Below are 10,520 nucleotides of genomic sequence, written 5' to 3'. Positions count from 1 at the left end.
CCCAGGGTTAGAATCCCCATGTACAGTCCCAGGGTTAGAATCTCCATGCACAGTCCCAGGTTTAGAATCCCCAGGTACAGTCCCAGGGTTAGAATCCCCATGTACAGTCCCAGGGTCAGAATCCCCATGCACAGTCCCAGGTTTAGAATCACCATGCACAGTCCCAGGGTGAGAATCCCCATGTACAGTCCCAGGGTTAGAATCACCATGTCAAGTCTCAGGGTTAGAATCCCCATGTACAGTCCTCGGTATGGAATCCCCATGTACAGTCCCAGGGTGAGAATCCCCATGTGCAGTCCCAGGGTTAGAATCCCCCTGTACAGTCCAAGGGGTGGAAACCCCATGTACAGTCCCAGGGTTAGAATCCCAATATACAGTCCCAGGGTCAGAATTCCCATGTACAGTCCCAGGGTCAGAATCCCCATGTACAGTCCCAGGGTTAGAATCCCCATGTACAGTCCCAGGGTTAGAATCCCAAAGTACAGTCCCAGGGTCAGAATTCCCATGTACAGTCCCAGGGTTAGAATCCCAATGTACAGTCCCAGGGTCAGAATTCCCATGTACAGTCCCAGGGTTAGAATCCCCATGTACAGTCCCAGGGTTAGAATCCCCAAGTACAGTCCCAGGGTGAGAATACCCACGTACAGTCCCAGGGTTAAAATCCCCGTGTACAGTCCCAGGGTTGGAATCCACATGTACAGTCGCAAGTTTAGAATCCCCATGTACAGTCCCAGGGTTAGAATCCCCGTGTACAGTCCCAGGGTTTGAAACCCCGAGTAAAGTCCCAGGGTTAGAATCCCCATGTACAGTCCCAGGGTTAGAATCCCCAGGTACAGTCCCAGAATTAGAATCCCCATGTGCAGTCCCAGGGTTAGAATCCCCATGTACAGTCCCAGGGTTAGAATCCCCATGCACAGTCCCAGGGTTAGAATCCCCATGTGCAGCCCCAGGGTAAGAATCCCCATGTGCAGTCCTGGGTTTAGAAAATCCATGTACAGTCCCAGGGTTAGAATCCCCATGTACAGTCCCGGGATTAGAAGCCCCATGAACATTCCCAGGGTTAGAATCCCCCTGTACAGTCCCAGGGTTAGAATCCCCAAGTACAGTCCCAGGGTTAGAATCCCCATGTACAGTCCCAGGGTTAGAATCCCCACGTACAGTCCCAGGGTTAGAATCCCAAAGTACAGTCCCAGGGTTAGAATCCCCATGTGCAGTCCCATGGTTAGAATCCCAATGTACAGTTCCAGGGTTGGAATCCCCATGTTCAGTCCCAGGATTAGAATCCCCATGTACAGTCCCAGGGTTAGAATCCCCATGTACAATCCCAGGGTTAGAATCCCCATGTACAGTCCCAGGGGTAGAATCCCCATGTACAGTCCCAGAGTGAGAATCCCCATGTACAGTCCCAGGGTTAGAATACCCATGCACAGTCCCAGGGTGAGATACCCAATGTACAGTCCCAGGGTTAGAATCCCCATGTACAGTCCCAGGGTTAGAATCCCCATGTACAGTCCCAGGGTCAGAATCCCCATGGGCAGTCCCGGGGTTAGAATCCCCATGTACAGTCCCAGGTTTAGAATCCCCCTGTACAGTCCCAGGGTTAGAATCCCCAAGTACAGTCCCAGGGTTAGAATCCCCATGTACAGTCCCAGGGTTAGAATCCCCATGTACAGCCCCAGGGTTAGAATCCCCATGTGCATTCCTGGGTTTAGAATATCCATGTACAGTCCCAGGGTTAGAATCCCCATGTACAGTCCCGGGATTAGAATCCCCATGAACATTCCCAGGGTTAGAATCCCCATGTACAGCCCCAGGATTAGAATCCCGATGTACTGTCCCAGGGTTAGAAACCCCATGTACAGTCCTAGGGTTAGAATCCCCATGTACAGTCCCAGGGTTAGAATCCCCGTGTACAGTCCCAGGGTTAGAATCCCCATGTGCGGCCCCAGGGTTAGAATCCCCGTGTTCAGTCCCAGGGTTAGAATCCCCATGTACAGTCCCAGGGTTAGAAACCCCATGTACAATCCCAGGGTTAGAATCCCCATGTGCAGTCCCAGGTTTCGAATCCCCATGTACAGTCCCAGGGTTGGAATCCCCCTGTCCAGTCCCAGGATTAGAATCCCCATGTACAGTCCCAGGGTTCAAATCCCCATGTACAGTCCCAGGGTTAGAATCCCCATGTACAGTCCCAGGGTTAGAATCCCCATGTACAGTCCCAGGATTAGAATCCCCATGTACAGTCCCAGGGTTAGAATCCCCATGTACAGTCCCAGGGTTAGCATCCCCATGTACAGTCCCAGTTTTAGAATCCCCATGTAAAGTCCCAGGGTTAGAATCCCCATGTACAGTCCCAGGGTTAGAATCCCCATGTAGAGTCCCAGGGTTAGAATCCCCATGTACTTTCCCAGGATTAGAATCCCCATGTACAGTCCCAGGGTTAGAATCCAAATGTACAGTCCCAGGGTTAGAATCCCCATGTACAGTCCCGGGGTTATAATCCCCAAGTACAGTCCCAGGGTTAGAATCCCCAATTACAGTCCCAGGATTAGAATCCCCATGTACAGTCGTGGGGTTAGAATATCCATGTACAGTCCCAGGGTTAGAATCCCCATGTACAGTCCGAGGATTAGAATCCCCATGTACAGTCCCAGGGTTTTATCCCTATGTACCGTCACAGGGTTAGAATCCCCATGTACTGTCCCAGTGTTAGAATCCCCATGAACAGTCCCAGGGTTGAATCCCCATGTACAGTCCCAGGGGTAGAATCCCTATGTACAGTCCCAGGGTTAGAATCCCCATGTACAGTCCCAGGGTTAGAATCCCCATGTACAGTCCCAGGGTTAGAATCCCCATGTACATTCCCAGGGTTAGAATCCCAATGTACTGTCCCAGGGTTAGAAACCCCATGTACAGTCCTAGGGTTAGAATACCCATGTACAGTCCCAGGGTTACAATCCCCGTGTACAGTCCCAGGGTTAGAATCCCCATGTACAGCCCCAGTGTTAGAATCCCCATGTGCAGTCCTTGGCTTAGAATATCCATTTACAGTCCCAGGGTTAGAGCCCATGTACAGTCCCGGGATTAGAATCCCCATGTACAGTCCCAGGGTTAGAATCCCCAAGTACAGTCCCAGGGTGAGAATCCCCACGTACAGTCCCAGGGTTAGAATACCCGTGTCCAGTCCCAGGGTTGGAATCCCCATGTACAGTCGCAAGTTTAGAATCGCCATGTACAGTCCCAGGGTTAGAATCCCCGTGTACAGTCCCAGGGTTGGAATCCCGGAGTAAAGTCCCAGGGTTAGAATCCCCATGTGCAGTCCCAGGGTTAGAATCCCCATCTACATTCCCAGGGTTGGAATCCCCACGTACAGTCCCAGAGTTAGAATCCGCATGTGCAGTCCCAGGGTTAGAATCCCCATGTGTAGTCCCAGGGTTAGAATCCCCATGTGCAGTCCCAGAGTTAGAATCTCCATGTACAGTCCCAGGGTTAGAATCTCAATGTACAGTCCCAGGGTTAGAATCCGCATGTGCAGTCCCAGGGTTAGAATCCCCATGTGTAGTCCCAGGGTTAGAATCCCCACGTACAGTCCCAGAGTTAGAATTCCCATGTGCAGTCCCAGGGTTAGAATCTCCATGTACAGTCCCAGGGTTAGAATCTCAATGTACAGACCCACGGTTTGAATCCCCATGTACAGTCCCGGGGTTAGAATCCCCATGTACAGTCCCAGGATCTGAATCCCCATGTACAGTCCCAGGATTAGAATCCGCATGTGCAGTCCCAGGGTTAGAATCTCCATTTACAGTCCCAGGGTTAGAATCCCCATGCACAGTACCAGGGTTAGAATCCCCATGTACAGTCCCAGGGTTAGAATCACCATGTAGGGTCTCAGGGTTAGAATCCCCATGTACAGTCCCAGGTATGGAATCCCCATGTGCAGTCCCAGGGTGAGAATCCCCATGTGCAGTCCCAGGGTTAGAATCCCCCTGTACAGTCCCAGGGTTAGATTCCCCATGTACATACCCAGGGTTGGAATTCCCATGTGCAGTCCCAGGGTTAGAATCCCCATGTACAGTCCCAGGGTCAGAATCCCCATGTACAGTCCCAGGTTTAGAATCCCCATGTACAGTCCCAGGGTTGGAATCCCCATGTTCAGTCCCAGGGTTTGAATCCCCATTTACAGTCCCAGGGTCAGAATCCCCATGTACAGTCCCAGGGTTAGAATCCCCATGTACAGACACAGGGTTAGAATTCCCATGTGCAGCCCCAGGGTTAGAATACCCATGTACAGTCCCAGGGTTTGAATCCCCATTTACGGTCCCAGGGTCAGAATCCCCATGTACAGTCCCAGGATTAGAATCCCCTTGTACAGACCCAGCGTTAGAATCCCCATGTACAGTCCCAGGGTTAGAATACCCATGTCCAGTCCCAGGGTTGGTATCCCCATGTATAGTCCCAGGGTCAGAATCCCCATGTGCAATCCCAGGGTTAGATTCCCTATGTACAGTCCCATGGTTAGAATCCCCATGTACAGTCCCAGGGCTGGAATCCCCATGTACGGTCCCAGTGTTAGAATCCCCATGTACGGTCCCAGTGTTAGAATCCCCATGTACAGTCCCATGGTTAGAATCCCCATGTACAGTCCCAGGGTTAGAATCCCCAAGTAACAGTCCCAGGGTTAGAATCCCCATGTACAGTCCAAGGGTTAGAATCCCCATGTACAGTCCCAGGGTTAGAATCTCCATGTACAGTCCCAGGCTTAGAATCCCCATGTACAGTCCCAGGGTTAGAATCCTCCTGTACAGTCCCAGGGTCAGAATCCCCATGTACAGTCCCAGGGTTAGAATCCCCATGTAGAGTCCCAGGTTTAGAATCCCCATGTACTGTCCCAGGGTTAGAATACCGATGTACAGTCACAGGGTTAGAATCCCCATGTACAGTCCCAAGGTTAGAATCCCCATGTACAGTCCCAGGGTTAGAATCCCCATGTACAGTCTCACGGTTAGAATCCCCATGTACGGTCCCAGGGTTGGAATACCCATGTACAGTCCCAGGGTTGGAATCCCCATGTACAGTCCCAGGGTTAGCATCCCCATGTACAGTCCCAGGGTTAGAATCCCCATGTACAGTCCCAGGGTTAGAATCCCCATGTACAGTCCAGGGTTAGAATCCCCATGTACAGTCCCAGGGTAAGAATCCCCATGTACAGTCCCAGGGTTAGAATCCCCATGTACAGTCCCAGCATTAGAATCCACATGTACAGTCCCAGGGTTAGAATCCCCATGTACAGTCCCAGGGTTAGAATCCCCATGTACAGTCCCAGGGTTAGAATCCCCATGTACAGTCCCAGGGTTAGAATCCCCATGTACAGTCCCAGGGTAAGAATCCCCATGTACATTCCCAGGTTTGGAATCCATGCGTTGGTAATGAGCTTGGACCCCAGTAAAACCCAGGTCAATGGAAGGCCCACTGTGCCCTCTCTGAACCCGGTTTGCTGCTCCCTCTGTGCCCAGCACTGCCTGCACCCCTGGTGCATGGAAGTGGAATTTCAGCCTCAGTGTTACAAGTTTCATCGGTTACAGGCTGGAGAGAGGAATAATTCAAACTGACCCAGAGCTGTGTGATTGTTTCAGTCTGTTTCTGACCGACGGGCCCTTTTAAATTTGAGTGGTCAGGTATTTAAATTCTCGTAAACTGTAATTCCGGATATAAAAGAGGGGAGAGCTGTGTTTAAATCAGAGTCCCCTTGGAGATTCTCTGAGCGAAGGAACTGGTCTGATTGAAATTTGAATCACAAAAATCAGTGAGAAATTTCCAATTAGCAGATTTTTACCATAGAATCAATGGTTACAGCACAGGAGGCCATTCAGCCCGTCTAACCTGTGCCGAAACAGCGTAGATCATCAGGACGGGGATTGAACCGGTGACATTGGCATTATTAGCACAATGCTCGAACCATCTGAGCAAACTGACCAATATCAACTCCCACAGGGATGGGGCATTCTAGAATAAGAAGGAACTGGTCACGGTTTAAAAGGTATTAAAGTATTCGAGGTGCCCTTACATTTGGGATCTTTCTTTATTTTGTCCACTCGAGGAATTAGATAACAGGCTTCCTCTTGTGAATGTAGAGCTGGATTATTGGGCCATGATGTGTTTCCTTGTTGATCTTCTGTTAAATACATTCCCTGAGTTAATTTAAATATAAACCAGATTTGCAGGCGTGATGCTCTAATCACACATCGAAGGTGAGAGAGATGCTGTGGGTCACACACTAAGTCCAGTAGCTGAAACTGATTAACAGACTGGGTTTTGTGTTTAGTGATCCCGGGCGTGTTACCGATACCTTCCCTGGATGCTGTTGTGGAGAATTTTAAACCAACACTCGACACGAGGTTTTTCGATCATTATTCAAATGGTCTTTATTACACTGGTGGGGAGATAATCTTTACTGGCGCACCAGCAGACTTCTCCGAAATGATACAGTGTTATATATTTATGCGTTCAAAAGTCATCATAGCCTCGTGCACAATCCGTTACACTGTTTTAATTGGCTTAAAGCCCGCGTGCACAGTTGCTGTTTGGCTAATTCCCTATCTCACGTCACACAATCTTTCGCCTATATTTTATTGTCACATGATCTTCATGATCTCACCTGTTGTTATATTTTGTAATCTTTAGTAAAACCACATGTCTGCATTTCGGTCTTGCTGCCCTGTGTGGTTTCACTTCCATAGTTTGTGGTTGGTGCTTCTGAGCTCACTTCATCTAATCTTGCAAAAGCATCAACACCTTGTGGTTAACATGTTTGATCTCTGCCGGTCGCTGTCTCAACTGTTTCCAGTGTGCAAGCTGCATTGTTAACCCCTTAATTCCTGAAGGGCACCGCTGCTCCACTTCAATACCAAGGCTAGGAGAGGCACTCTAGAATGTATGGGCAGCTGGGACTTGTCCATGAGAGTAACCGAAGGTATGAGAACTGAAATAATCCAGAGTTAGAAAGGAGAAAAGGCCCAAGTCTTCAGCAGTCTGTAACAAGACAGCAATAAGTCTCCTGTTATTTTGGAGACATCAAGGACTCGACACAGTGTGTTGGAAACAAAGCTGATTTATTTGGCATATATCCAGATTAAACTCCAGCCCAGTTAGGGAGTTATTAACATCAGAAACAAACCCCAACTAACAGAATGAACATGGTTCAGTCTTGGATGTGATTAACAGCAGCAATAACAGCAGAATCCAACCCCTGCAGTCAGTTGTGAACTCGCTGGTGAGTCAGTGAGGCTGGATGACTGACTGAATCCCTTCCCACACACGGAGCAAGTGAACGGCCTCTCCCCAGTGTGAGTGCGTTGGTGTCTCAGCAGCCCATTTTTCCTTTTAAAGTTCTTCTCACAGTCAGAACATTTAAATGGTCTCTTATCAGTGTGAACAAGTTGGTGTGAAGCGAGGTTGGCTGATGAAGTGAAGCCCTTCCCACACACCGAGCAGGTGAACGGCCTCTCTCCAGTGCGAGTGCGTTGGTGTGCCAGCAAGTTGAATGAACGAGCAAATCCCTTTGCACACATGGAGCAGGTGAATGGCCTTTCCTCTGTGTGAGTGCGTTGGTGTGCCAACAAAGAATTTCTGCTTTTAAAGGTCTTCTCACAGTCAGAACATTTAAATAGTCTCTTATCAGTGTGAACAAGTTGGTGTGAATAGAGGTTGGCTGATGAAGTGAATCCCTTCCCACACACGGAGCAGGTGAACGGCCTCTCCCTGGTGTGAACTCGTTGGTGTGTCAGCAGATCCCTTGTGCTTTTGAAGCTCTTCTCACAGTCAGTACATTCTAAAGATCTCTTCTTGGTGTGAACAAGTTGGTGTGCAGTGAGGTTGGCAGACTCTGTGAATACCTTCCCACACATGGAGCAGGTGAACGGCCTCTCCCCGGTGTGAACTCGCTGGTGTCTCAGCAGGTGAGCTGAATTAGTGAATCCCTTCCCACACATAGAGCAGGTGAACAGCTTCTCCCCGCTGTGAGTGCGTTGGTGTGCCAGCAAGTTGAATGAACCAGCAAATCCCTTCGCACACACAGAGCAGGTGAATGGCCTTTCCTCTGAGTGAGCGCATTGGTGTGCCAGCAAAGAATTTCTGCTTTTAAAGCTCTTTTCAGTCAGAGCATTTAAAAGATCCATCATCAGCGTGAAGAAGCTGGTGTGTAGTGAGGTGGGATGAACGAGTGAATCCCTTCCCCCACATGGAGCAGGTGAATGGCCTCTCCCTGGTGTGAATACGCTGGTATTCAGTGAGGTTCCTTGAACGAGTGAATCCCTTCCCACACATGGAGCAGATGAACGGCCTCTCCCCAGTGTGACTGCCCTGATGAATTTCCAGCTCAGATGGGCAAGAGTATCCCTTCCCACAGTCCCCACATTTCCAGGGTTTCTCCGTGGTGCGGGTGTCCTTGTGTCTCTCCAGATTAGACGATCGGTTGAAGCCTCGTCTACACACAGAACACATATGTGGTTACTCCCCGCAGTGAAAATTTTCCTCATATAACAGATTCTACAAACAAATACTAATTATGATATTTGAAGTAAGATTTAAAAATGAGCGTAACAGGGCACGTTTAGTAGAACGCAATTGCGCAGCAAAATGTTTAAAGATGAAATGTACTAATTACTCGTATGTTTAATTGCAGAAATGACCATACCAGTTTAGAGAGATGAAACGTACAAAAAGAGACACTGACATAACCCTTTTCTGGAAAAACGAAACTTAGTAGTGGTCAAGAGAGAGAGGGTCTCGTTTCTCAGAAATCACATGACCTGATGACTCATTTCCAAGAAATCAGAGGGTCCACAGGCCCCTGCAGTGAAAAGTGAAACTTATGTTATTGGTTACCTTGTAGAAGTTAGACACACCTAGTTAGTGATTAATGTATAGGCTTTTAAATCGATTGGACCTCTGAAATAGGAGGTCTCGGAATATGTGTATAACTGTGTAAACCTCAAGAGATTCGGTGGAGTTGGAGCCTTGTGTTGGGAAGCAAGAGCCATAGCTCCCCAGGCCTGAATAAACCGTTTTTACTTCAATTATTGAGTCTGTCTTTCTTACAACAAGCCAGTGTAGTCGACTTTGTATATCACTTAGTCCACACTTTGGGGGCTTACATCAATTGGCGACGAGGATGGGATGCGCGTTCTGAACCAGACTCTCGGACAGCGTTAACCTAGGACGGGTGAGTATGTTTTAATTACCACCTGTAAAATTAGGGGTTAATCGCTGGCGAGACGTTGAGTCAGAATCGACGTATAAAAGAACTATAAGAAGAAAGACACCCTTAATTGAAGGCGGTTAAAAAGATAGGGATAAGGTGTTCCCTAAGCCGTATAGCGGCAAACCGACAGGGGCGGAAAGACCCCTACCCCGGGAGGCGGGAAATCCTCATTTAGCCGTGTGGCGGCAAACCGACAGGGTCGGAAAGACCCCTACCCCGGGAGGCGGGAAATCCTCATTTAGCCGTGTGGCGGCAAACCGACAGGGGCGGAAAGACCCCTACCCCGGGAGGCGGGAAATCCTCTTTATCCATGAGACGGCGAAATCTCAACAATTGAATGAATGGGTGCACCGTGGTGAGTGAATGAGATAAAACCCTACGGTCATAAAGGGGTTAGAACGGACAAGGGTGAGGTCTGTCCCCAGCACCTAGCCTGAGCCTGAATTAAGAGGACAGTAGTCCCACGTGACGGCCAGGATCAAGTAGGACGCCGGGAGCTACAGACCCCACAGTACCAAAACCTCGGGACTAAAGGGTTGGTGTGTGTCTAACGAAACGATGTGACTAATAGAAAGCCAGAAACTAACGAAGGTGACGCTATAGGGGCGAACAACGTAGCGTACAAACCTAATTCACCAACATCGTGAATTACGCGTGAAACGTAGCAGTTAGTTATGACTAAGAGGGTGGAAGAAGAATCCTCAAGGGACCTGGATTCTATAACCCGACTCCTGGAAAATAAAAAGAAACAGTGCAGAGAGCCAAAGGCTTGGTGGGGAGGAGCTAAAGATAAAGAGGCAACAGATAATGTAAGGAATTGAAACAGAAGGGAGAGATAAAGAAGGAAAAAGATCTAATTTGCAGGCGAACCAATTTGAAACCCCAGCAAAAAAAAAATAAACAAACAGCGATTTGGAAATTAGGGAAAGCTGTTGAGTCACAGATTTAAAAAGGAAGGAAAAGATAAACTTAAAGCTTTACCAACATGGAAGTTATTAGCATCTGTACCAAGACAAGTAAAACACGAGATTTGCTGAGTGAAAGGAACCTTAGACATATGCTGGAATTACAGTTTGTATAAAAATGTGTGAGTGTGGATGTTTTCCTGATTAGGAATGTGTAAGATGTTACAGTATTCCTTTGTCTGAAAATCTGTCCGTTAAGAAAAAGAACTGTCTGCTGTGTGTTGTAGCTCCACCCACTTCTCTGTGTTAAAGTAAAAGCATTTAACCCCTTTGTCTTGTCGGGGATTTTGGAAGTTTAA

At 48.5% G+C, this 10,520-nt stretch overlaps 1 pseudogene; it reads right to left on the bottom strand.

The window, feature by feature from the left end:
* Positions 1-6,423: 6,423 nt before the first annotated feature.
* The window catches only part of LOC147118756 (uncharacterized), a 95,611-nt pseudogene continuing 91,514 nt past the window's right edge, over positions 6,424-10,520 (bottom strand).

This window comes from Somniosus microcephalus, chromosome 4 (assembly GCF_052327205.1).
Source record: "Somniosus microcephalus isolate GS21.2 chromosome 4, FLI_Smic_1.0, whole genome shotgun sequence".
Classification (NCBI taxonomy): domain Eukaryota; kingdom Metazoa; phylum Chordata; class Chondrichthyes; order Squaliformes; family Somniosidae; genus Somniosus; species Somniosus microcephalus.
The sequence above is the reverse complement of the archived record's forward strand: the minus strand, read 5'-3'. Positions and strand labels throughout refer to the sequence as shown.